The 11,963-nt window shown below is 44.0% G+C and overlaps 1 protein-coding gene across 3 annotated transcripts in view; it reads left to right on the top strand.

The window, feature by feature from the left end:
• KCNJ15 (potassium voltage-gated channel subfamily J member 15) overlaps positions 1-11,963 on the top strand; it is a 52,748-nt gene that overhangs the window by 23,503 nt on the left and 17,282 nt on the right. For 2 of the 3 annotated variants that reach the window (XM_029215433.1, XM_029215434.1), the window contains one exon: positions 11,267-11,404. The gene's annotated coding sequence lies outside the window, so the exon portion shown is untranslated. The remainder of the gene's footprint in view (positions 1-11,266; positions 11,405-11,963) is intronic. The other variant, XM_029215435.1, reaches the window with a different exon arrangement.

Here is an 11,963-nt window from a genome sequence, read left to right as displayed (position 1 = left end):
AAAGAAAGAAAGAAAGAAAGAAAGAAAGAAAGAAAGAAAGAAAGAAAGAAAGATAGAAAGAAAGAAAGAAAGAAAGAAAGAAAAATAAAAAATATGTTATTAAAATTTTAAAAATTAAAAAAGTAATAAAAGACAGAAAGGAAGAAAGAAGAGAGCAACCAATCCAAAAAACAAATCCACCAATTGTAACAAGCAGTAAAAACTATATTAAAAAAAAAAGAAAACGGACAGACAGGACCCTAGGACAAATGGTAAAAGCAAAGCCATACAGAGAAAATCACACAAAGGAGCATACACATACACAGTCACAAAAGGAGAAAAAGCAAAAAAATATATATATGTATAAGGAAGAGAGCATCCAAATCAGTAAACACATCTACCAATGACAATAAGCTCTAAACACTAAACTAAGATAAACATAAAACCAAAAGCAAATTAGATGCAGAAAGCAAACCCCAAGTCTACAGTTGCTCCCAAAGTCCACTGCCTCAATTTTGAGCTGATTCCTTGTGTATTCATGTATTCCACAGATGGAGGTAAATCACGTTGATTGTGGAGATGTAATCCGCTGTTCCTGAGGCTGTGGGAGAGATTTCCCGTCTCTTCTTTGTTCGCACAGCTCCGGAGCTCAGCTTTGGGTGTGGCCCCACCTCTGTGTGTAGGTCACCTGAGGGCGTCTGTTTCCGCTCAGACAGGATGGGGTTAAAGGAGCTGCTGATTCGGGGATTCTGGCTCACTGAGGCCAGAGGGAGGGAGGGACACGGATGCGGGGCGAGCCTACGGTGGCAGCGGCCGGCGGGACATTACACCAGCCTGAGGCGCGCCGTGAGTTCTCCCAGGGAAGTTGTCCCTGGATCCCGGGACCCTGGCAGTGGCAGGCTGCACAGGCTCCCCGGAAGGGAGGTGTGGATGGTGACCTGTGCTCGCACACAGGCTTCTTGGTGGTGGCAGCAGCAGCCTTAGTGTCTCATGCCCGTCTCTGGGGTCCGCGCTGTTAGCCGCGGCTCGCGCCTGGAGCTCTGGAGCTCCAGTTTAGGAGGTGCTCTTAATCCCCTCTCCTCATGCACCCCGAAACAATGGGTCTCTCGCCTCTTTGGCAGGTCCAGAATTTTCCCCGGACTCCCTCCTGGCTAGCCGTGGTGCACTAACCCCCTGCAGGCTGTGTTCACGCCACCAACCCCAGTCCTCTCCCTGCGCTCGGACCGAAGCCCGAGCCTCAGCTCCCAGCCCCGCCTGCCCCGGCGGGTGAGCAGACAAGCCTCTCGGGCTGGTGAGTGCCAGTCGGCACCCATCCTCTTTGCCCTCCACACCCCTGTGGCTGTGCTCTCCACTGCGACTCCTAAGCTTTCCCCCTCTGCCACCCGCAGTCTCCGCTCGCGAAGGGGCTTCCTAGTGTGTGGAAACCTTTCCTCCTTCACAGCTCCCTCCCACTGGTGCAGGTGTCGTCCCTATTCTTTTGTCTCTGTTTTTTCTTTCTTCTTTTGCCCTACCCAGGTACGTGGGGAGTTTCTTGCCTTTTGGGAGGTCTGAGGTCCTCTGCCAGCTTTCAGTAGGTGTTCTGTAGGAGTTGTTCCACGTGTAGATGTAGTTCCAATGTATTTGTGGGGAGGAAGGTGATATCCGCATCTTACTCCTCCGCCATCTTGAAGCTATCTCTCCATGGCCTTTTAAAATCTATTGCCAGTATAGCTTCCAATCTGGCCTCATACTACCTTTCTACAGGTACTACAGTGATGCTCAACCATGGATACACATTAGAAGCAAATGGGGAGCTTGGAGAAAGTACCCAAACTCCGTCTCCTTCTCATATGTCTCCCACTCAGCCACCTCCTTGAGAGATTCTGATTCAAGTGATCTATGGTAGAGCCAAGGTATTAGGGAATTTTAAAATTTCCCCAGGTGCTTTTTACATGCAGCCATAGTTGAGAATCAGTGATATACCCTTTGATGCAATCAAATGAGTGTACTTAGCAAAGTACTTTACCAACACCCCATACTTTTGCCTGAGCAATTCCCCTTGAAAGCAGTTCTCTTTGCTCTATTCTTCTTCCTATAGAAAATGCATGAAGACTTCTGATTTTCTTCCAACTGGAAAGAATCAATCCTTTTCCTGGAAATTGTTAGTACAGTTTCATATATTACATTCATTCATGTCAGCAGGGAAGACTCTGTGTTAGATAAGGACAATGCAGAGTGTTAGAATAAGATAAGGTCCCTGTCTTCACATAGCTGCCCGTCTTGTGGGATAAGAGAAACACATGAACCAACAAATATCATAAGTTTTATAATAGCAATATGGAAGTGTCCATGAGATAGTGTTTAGGCATAAAAGGCTCTATTCTTCCTGGTGCAATAACAATTTATGTATATGTCATCGGTATATGTTTGAGGGCAAGTACCATGCATCATTCACCTTTATGTATTGCAAAGACCACATTTCTCTTACAATAGTGTTAAATGTTTACTGAATCAATGAATGAGTGAGTGAGTAAATGAGTGAATGAGTAATATGTTGGTGATTAGGAGTCATTGGGAAATAGTGTCAGCTTCAAGGGAGTAGTGCCATAGTTCAGTGCCTGCCCAGGGTGGAGGGTGTCCCACTGGAGTTACATCATCGTTTTCAGTCCTAAGCTATGTGTGAGTTCTACAATTTCTGTCAACCATCCATTCCACAGTTTATTTTAAATGGTAATAATAATATCTTACTAGAAACTAGGTCCAATTCTCTAATGACAAGAAGGTGGTAATGGTCTGTCCAAAATAATACTTAACACCTTTGATTTTAATAAGCAAATCCTAGAGATCAAATGGGATGGTTTGATGGCTGATGGGAAGAACTGGGGGTGGGGGGATTAGAAGAAACACCTGTCCACCCTACAGATCCATGAGACTTCCTCCTTCCCTGTTGAACTTGCCATGGTCTCCATGTTGTCTTTGGGCCTCTTAAAGATATTGCTGAGAAAGCTGCAAAAATGGCCACCAAATAAATGAAGATGAATAGGGCCCTGCAATAATTTCCAGGCTGATTGGGGTGGGGCTAACAAGTGAAGGACAAATGCACATGTGAAAGTAATTGTGCTTCTCCAGTGGAAACCTCTAATCCTTCAAGCAATTAATCATACCCTAAGAAGTAAACTGTTCTCGGGGAGAAAGCCATCTCTGAACATCCAAGTACTTTGAGGACACTAGTGAACCAGAGGATAAGAGTCATCAGCTGAGTGAGCTGAAAGGGTTAGCCCAGTTTCCGGGAGCGTCTGAGTCAGGAGAGATAAAAGGAAGTGTTTCCTAATCCAGAGGATTTCAACATTGTGGAAACTCATTTCCCACAGAGATACAACAATGTGCAAATATAAATCATTTCAAAAAGAAGCCGTTTAGAAAACTTCACATGTCATGATAAATGCGTTGAAACTCCTCACATGTTTTTGGCCATGTCTTTGACATTTATTCATTCTTTAATTTATGGATTGAATATTAATCTATTTATTCGATGACTCATTTATAGAGTCATGAGTATGAGTTATTATTTTTTTGTTTGAACATCTACTATATGCCAGGGGCTGTGTTACTGTGGGTACAAAGATGAACGTGGCCTAATCCCTGTCCTCAAAGAACTAGCCATCTATAAAGGGAAGAAGAAACATGAAGAGAAAATCATACTGTGGTGAGTGTATTGATATTACCGTTTATAATGGTAAAGGAGAGGCAGGACCTTAAATGAAGATGCAGGGGAGGAGTGAGCCAAGGGAAGAACCACGGGGACAATTGAGGGATCTGGTTCTAGGATGGGGTTTTCAGGCAAGGGAGACATTGGGGGCAAAAGCAGGTAGAAAACTGTGGGGCAGCGCACAGTGTGTGGAGAGGTGGAAGCTGCTTGGTATTGTTGAAGCGTGGATGGTGGAGAGAACATCCAGAGATGTGACCAACATGGTAGCCAGAAGTCTTGGACGTTGGGTAAACAGTGTATAGACTTTATCACATGAGAACTGAAGAACGATTTGAGGGTTGGCACAGGGAACCGACACGGACAAGTTCTAATTTTTGAAAGGTTATATTTGCGGTTAGAGAGATTGGCTCTTAAAAGGGTCAGAGTGGAGAGGGGTAAGGAGGGGCCAGGGAGTGATCAGGGTGAAGCCATAAAAGCGCAGGGGAGCAGGGGGTGGAAACAAAAGTTATTCGGGAGATAAAACTGGATGACATGTGGCTGTGGTCATGAAGGAAGGGGGAGGGGAAGCAGACTCCAGCATCTGGGTTGAGTGACAGTGGAGCCACTCACAGAAATAAATGATACAGGAAGAGGAGCAGTTTGGAGTAAGGGTTGTAGGCAGCACAGCACAATGTACCTCCAGGGAACACTGACTTTGTAGGCACGATACCATCCATGTCTTCCATTGGTAAGCAGCCGCGTGTGCTACAGGAGACTGAGTCAAAGTGATTTTCCCTCAACTTAGCTCATCAATACAACCAGTATGTAGGAGATTTTCTTTGGAGACCCCAGACTGCTTTTCCAAAACTGGAAGAGTCCAAGCTCCCTTTGCTTCCATTCATGCATTCACTTATTCATACATTCACAAACATGAAGCCCCTGCTAGAACCTAGGCACCAGCATAAACCAGATAATATATGGGAGCTCACATTCCAATGAGAGGCAGTGGGGTATGATGGATAGAGAGCTGGCTTTTGAGTCAGACAGACTAAGATCTAAACGTTGTCACCACTGCTGACTAGGTGTGTGACCTTAGGCACACTCTCTAACTTATCTGAGCCTCCATTTACTTATTTTGACCAATGTTCCTCTGAAGTTTGGAGTTCAAGTATATGAACTACCAACACAATGCTGATCACCTATGTTCTCCACTACTGGTAGCTGTTAGTTTGATAATTATTATTGCAATTAGATATATACAAGTAAACAACTCAACTACACTGAGATAAATATTCTGGGAGATAGAACCATAGGGAAAGCGCCTAACCCGTGAGAACAAGCAGAGAAAGCACCTACCTAGAATGGGCAATGTCTCAAAAAATAGATATGAGAAAGCAGGGAAAGAAAGGAAGAGGGCTTCCAGCAGATGGCTTTGGTATATTTCAGTGCATTGAATCAATCAATAGAGGACCAACCCATTTGGGCCACTGAAAGTCATTCATCACCGGAGCAGGCTGCAGAATGGCTGGTGTCAAGGCTAAAATATAGGCGGGGCCAGTTCCTGAAGGTCTCACATACCATGTTCACAAGGTCAGGAGCTGAGGCTTTGGTCTGTAGATAATAAGGGCTCACTGGGCTGGGCAGCTGAGGAGTATTTAGGGAGATCACAGAGGCTGCACTATGGGGGATGCTTTAGAGGGAGGGCAACTTGCTGGAATCACTGAAGAAAGGATGTGCATCTAAACCAAGGAAGTAGAAGTGGGAAGGGAGAGGCGACAGCTTCAAGGGATATAGAGATAAACTAGGAGTAATTCAGTATCTTTCAGAGCCTGAGGGTCTACAGGAGCAGGGGAGCTGACCTAGACAGTGGATAATGAAGCTAAGCTGTGGTCAAACAAATGGGACAACAGAATCATTTCTTGACTTACAGTGATGTTCTTGCAGGGGAGAGGGAGACCTGGGATGGAGATGCAAGGTCTGGGCTTCCTGAACAATAAAGGTGGCATCTCAAGCCATGGGAGTGGATACGGGAGTGTGTTTAGTGAGAAGAAAATGATTTGGAGTATGGGGCCATGGGGGAAATATCATTTTAAGGAGCTGATGGAAGAGGAGGAGTCTAAAATAAAACTGAAAAAGGGCCAGAAAAGTAGGGAGAAGTAGGGAGAAGACTGTAGCAACAGTCTGAAATGCTACAGAAGTGTCAAGTAGGTGAGGAATGTGCCCACCTGCCCACTGGCTGCGCTGATGGAGCAGAGTGGTGACAGAGGACTATTCCCCTGGGTTGAAGAGTCATCACATAGCCACCAAAGGCACGGAGGCAAAGCATCATTTCCTTCCTTCTTAAAGCTCTTCTCCATAGCCATCCATTCTGTTCCCCCAAGTTTGGCATTGTGATACAAGATATACACCTTGTCTCTCCCCACAACCCAAAGAGGGGCGTTTCGGCCTTTTTCATTTCATGACCTTTATCATCAATGATCAAGAGGAAACAAAGGATGGCACACAGAACAAACAAGAGGGTCGTGCCCAGGTCTTTCAACCATGATCCCGTTCTCAATTTCATCCCCCCAAAATTGGATCTCTCACCTGAAAATAGTGCTGAAGATAGATCCAGGATAAAACATTAAGAATTGACCAAGAAGTCTAAATTCAGGGGCCAGCTCATCTCAAGCGGACAACTTAAAGGCCTCTTGGAATTTCCTCGTCCATCCTCTTGTCTCCATTTTCTTTGTTAATCTTGAACATGTGCCCTTAGGTGTTGAGGTGGTTAGAGGCTGAGTCCTGTTGGGCTGCCTTACATTTGTGTGGAGAGCAGACCTAGAGTCAGAAGAAGCGTCTTTCTAATTCAGTTATACGCCACTTTTTGTTGACACCAGTTACGCAGTGGAAAAGCTGTTAGATATTCAAAAACGCATTTGTAACCACTATTCCATAGTAAACCAGCTCAGAAATTAAGCTAAGGCATATGGTTCAAATTAGACCAAAGTTGTCTTTCGAAAGTTCTATGGGACACACAAACGTGAATTGCTGGGTAGACTTTGCAAATTAAGAGAATCATTTTCTTTGTCAAAAATGTGTGTGTATGTGTGAGTGTGTATATTCACTCACAAATATTCATTGGGGGCTATATGTATGTGTTTTTTTTCTTCTCTTCTTTTGGACAGAGAGCATTTGTAACTCACTGACTCCCAACATCAGGGTCCCATTAGGGTGAGGGTGTCTGGATTTTGCCATTATTAGTCAGAAACTCCGGACTTAGCGCTCTGCCACTTAACATTAGCACCCCAGGATCTTCGACCATTAGAAGTGGTCAAGACCTTGGTTTCCAGCAATGCTTCTTGTAAAGGAAGTTCTCAGATAGAAGCCAAACACTGGAAAAGAATTGCTGACTCCAGGACTGTTTTGTAAGACTGTACGGTGATTTATAAACAGTGGGGTTTTTTGGTTTGTTTGTTTGTTTTAATGAAGTTGGCTAGTGCCCTTGAACTTTCTCACACAGGTAAAGCCATGTGCCAGCATGCTCCTTGGAGGCCCCTTTCTCTGTGAGAGAAGTCAGGCTTCATGTCCCCACAGCTTCCTTTGCTTGGAATGAGTTACCTTCTCTCCTCTGCTCTCGAGCAGTGCTAGTTATAGCTATCTGTGGGAGTCACAAATAAACAGTTATTGGAACCACCTTCTGTGTTCCATGCTGTGCAGTTCAGATGAAGAACCAGGGCTGCAAAAGGCTGATTGCAATCCAAAGTGTAGCCACCTCCAGCCTCAGCATCACATCACCTGGGAGTTTTCTAGAAGTGCTGATTCTCAGACCTCAGTCCAGATCTTCTAAATCAGAATCTGCATTTTAACACAATCCCCAGGGAACCTGTCTGCACATTAAAGTTTAATAAACACTAGTCTAGAGCAGTGGATTAAAAAATGTACAGTCCCTCTCTGCGCGTGCACGCACACACACACACACACACGAACACTTTGGGACATACGTGCATCATATATAAATTTTTTGTCCTTTACTAATATATGATGTACATTTTAAAATATGCACAAAATGCAAACATTTAAAAGGATGAAGCAGAAGCTAAATGTGAATAGTTCTATTACTTTCTTATTGTACCCTCTTAGGTTATTGGGGTGCAATACTTTGGAGATCCCTGTTCTAAGAAAGCAAATAGAGAGCTAAAAGGAATCTTAGAACACTTTATATATGATGGTCAGGGTTCTTAAGGCCTCAGGGAACACAAAACACACATAGAAAGTAATTTGTTGGGCTAAATTGAATATATGTATGCCACCCATAGGTAAAGCCATATCCCCAGCATACACATTTATATTTAGTGTTTATCAATTTCATCAGGTTGAGAAATGTAAAACCCATTTTTCTCTTCAAAGTAAGATGTTGTAGGATGTTCTTTGGGCTATGAATCAAAATAGGAAGTCTAAATCTTTGTTTTTTAGTTTAGTCATTCAAGTCAGTAACGTATTTGGTATCCTCTCTGACGCATCTAGCTTTGGACTAGCTTCCCCTCTGACCTAGAACATCATCATTTAAATGGGTGACATCAGTTACTAAATCTGGATGGCTCTGTGTTCATGTGAACAGCATCTCTGACCACCCTGTTTCTTTCTTACCGTGTAGCAGGCCTTGTGTTGGCATTGGGGTTAAAAGACAAATTGATCACCCCACAGAGCCTGGTTTAAGGAGAAAAAGAAGCTTCACAACAAATCATTACAGCAATACATAAGTCTTATCATGCAGTGTGGACAACTTGCAAAAGGCAGAAGAGAGGAGTAAGACGAGCTTCCTCTGGAAGCTGAAGGAGGTGACATTTGAGTTGGGCCTTAAGGGATGAATAGGAGTTTGCCAGGCACAGGGCACAGAGAAGGAACTTGGGGGTAAAGGGACCTCCCTGAGCAAAGGCATTGGGCAGGAAACCTGCTTTATCAGCGTTCCTCTTGGGTGAAGTGCAAACTCTTCTAACTCAGTCAGTTAAATGAAATAATTTAAATTGACATGAAATAATAACCCTGAACGCTTACTGAACAGTAGGCTCTTGGGTTTGTAAAATCGAACGACTCTGAGAGTAAGTTATTTCATATGGTTTGGCCACGACAGTGTGTGGAAAGTTTCTCAGCAGAGCACAGTAAGTACTTCTCATTTACAGTAAAATCTGGAATGTTTGGGAAAGGTTTGTGCTAGGGAAATTGAATTTTCAGATTAACTGCATAAAAATGGAAAGTCTGGTTTTAAAAAACCTTACTAATTTTGTTTTCCTTTGAAGAGGTAACTGCTGTTAACATTTTAGAGACATTTCATTTTAATCTTATCTAGTGAGAGAAAAGCCGAGCACTTATCTTGCCTTTTCAGCTTTACATAATGCCGTTCCAAATTTCACCCCCCAAAAATTGGATCTCTCACCTGAAAATAGCGCTGAAGCTGGGGGGGTGGCCATGCCACGCAGCAGGTGGGATCTTATTTCCCTGACCAGGGATCGAACCCGCGCCCCCTGCAGTGGAAGCGCCAAGTCTTAAACACTGGACCGCCAGGGAAGCCCCCCTTAATGCCTTTTTAAAATTTAACATTTTAGCACGTTGCCGTGACTTAAAGACCACATAATATTTCAGCTTATAAATATTTTGTACATTTTAAATCATTTCTATATTATTGATGATCCAGGTTGGTTTGGAGGTTTTAACATTACAACTAACGCAGAGAACGCTCTTACACATAATCCTGATGCATATTTCTTATTAGTTCCTAGAAGTACATTTACTGGGTCAAAGATTATGAATAATAAACAGTTTTAAACTTTAGTTATACATTGTCAAATTGCCTCCAAAACAGCTTGGCCAAATTACTCTATCGGAGGCCATGTATGAAGCCATTCGCCTCTGCATGCTTGTGGATACAGAATGTTGACGTGTCTTTTAAAACCTCTGATTATCTGATCAGTGAAAAGCTGTGTTTCTTGGACCCCTGGCTCCTTCTTACTCTCATTTGCCAATGTCTCCTGCTCTGCCTGGCCTTGGGGCTGCCCACGACTCAGTCTGGGGCTGCTTCTCCCACACCCTACGTCTAGGAGAATCTCATTCACTTACATATTTCACTTTCTATTTGTAGACTTAAACAGTAAAGTCATCCCTCCTGCCCAGCCCTCTCTTTTGAACATCAGACCCAACAGCACAGACCCCAGATCACATCTGAGGCAGCCCTAGTGCATTCCCTCGAACCTCACCCCCAAACTTGGATCCTGTTTCAGTATTGGGATTATGTACCAGAGTGAGTTCCACACTGATATAACATTAAGACATTCTAACAGCGTGGGTGTCTGATAACGGATGAGTGGGTGTTAGCTACAGAGGAAGTTCCAGTGTCCTTGGATTCAGTAACATACCCACATCCAATCCACCTCTTTTTCATGCCAGAAAGTCAGGAGTCATCTCTGAGACCCCGTCTGCCTCTCCACCCACGCCCCACGCACCTGTCAGAGCCGCCTACTGACTCTGTCTGGAACGTGAAACTCAGAGCCCCTGGCCCCTCTCAGCCCTTGTCTGCGCATCCCTAATTTTAGCTTGTATTACTGAAAGCACCTGATAGCCCGACTTCCAGCATCTACGTTTGCCTCTTTCCAATCCATTCCCCGTGTCATGTCACAGAACATGACTTGAAAAGGCAAGTCTGATCCTACCTCTTCCTTGACTGAAACTCCAAGATGCTGCTCATTCAGCTAAGATGGTGCTGGTGGTGTTCAAGGGCCCCACAGAGCCCTACATAGTGTGGCTCAGCCCTAAGCTCCTGTTCCACCCCCTCTACGCTCCCCAACTCAATACCCTTCCTCACGTCCCAGAAGGCAAGCTCCAGGCCTTTGCAAATGCCATGTAGCCCTGTGCCCAGAACACTCATCTCTCTCCCAGGCTGCCTCCTTACCTGCCAAGTGCTCGTCCTTCTTTATGTCTCCACCTTAATGCCACCTCCCCAAGGACGTCTTCCTGGAACCCCAGGCTAGGACATGTTGTACACCCCATGTTCTATTCTAATGATTTATTAAATACCTCTCTTCCCTGATCTATTGTAAACTACATGAAAGTGAGGACCAAGTCAGTCTTTCTCCCTGCTGGATCTGCAGGCCCCTGCATACTGCAGCACATAGTAGGTGCTCAGTAAACTTTTGGTATACAAATGAATGAATAATTGTTGAAATATCTTCAAGATTTTTTACCTTTTCTTTTTGAATTGTTTACTTATAAATGTTACTGTTTGGGGGGAAAAACAGTAATTTATTGACTTCTAAGAACTTTCTGTCATCTGTGGTAAATTTCCTTTGGGTAAGTCATATTTTGTGTGTTTTGTTTATTGTAAACACATAACAATAACAGCTAACTCTTATATAATTATTAGTGTGAACAGGCAGAGTTTTATGGTGCTTTATATGTTTTAACCTCACACCACCCTATGAGTGGGCATGATTATTAGCACTAGTTTGCAGAGGATGAAACTGAATCTCAGAGGAGTTAAGTAAGTAGTTGAAAGTCACACAGCAATTCGTAACAGAAGCAGAACACTGTACTCTTAACCTTTACACTACACTGCCTCTGAAGAAGTGTTTAATTTTTTTTTTTTTTAAGTTCAGAGGAGGTAATATTCAACCTGCCCTTTGAAGAACAGGTGGAATTTGACGGAGAAGGAAACAGCAGGACAAGCACCCTCAGGAAGGAGCAGCTGCTGGTCATGGAGCCATGAACACATTGAGCAGTCGGGAAAAGGTAAGTACACACCAGGCTAAATCCTGGAGGCAACAAAGATGGAGAGGGTACGAGAGCCAGGGCTTAGAAGGGCCTTTTGCTTTGCAAAGGGGATGAGGATTTATCCTGTCAGCAGTAGAGGCTGCTGGAGGACTTATAAAGGGAGCTGTTGTCTGCATTACTCTGTAGATGAGTATGCTTTCTTTTTCCTGGTAAGAGATACGATGAAATCATGGTAATACAAAGTTGCATGCAACCAAATAGTGTCTTAACTGTAAAAATCCAGGTTCACAGCTCTGAGAAATGCAGCCCATGAGTCTGTGAAGACAGAGAATTACGTGTGTACCTGAGCTGCTATTTCCTCCTTTGTTTCCATGTAAGAAACTGTACCATCATGTCCAGAGGAGGGCGTGTTGGACTGTCTCCCCATGGGTATCATTGCTCCAATGACATGAACACCAAGGGAGTGGTGACTGCCAACACTAGTGCCCCCAGTGGTGTCCTAGTGGAAAGGGAGTTAATTGCAATTCTGTGAAATATCTCAACTACTCTTCCAGAAGTAACAGCATCTTTGTTATCA

The sequence above is a fragment of the Monodon monoceros genome, unplaced genomic scaffold (assembly GCF_005190385.1).
Source record: "Monodon monoceros isolate NGI ecotype Baffin Bay Population unplaced genomic scaffold, NGI_Narwhal_1 Super_Scaffold_11, whole genome shotgun sequence".
In the NCBI taxonomy this organism is placed as follows: Eukaryota; Metazoa; Chordata; class Mammalia; order Artiodactyla; family Monodontidae; genus Monodon; species Monodon monoceros.
Note: the sequence above shows the minus strand (reverse complement) of the source record. Positions and strands in the feature narration are given on the sequence as shown.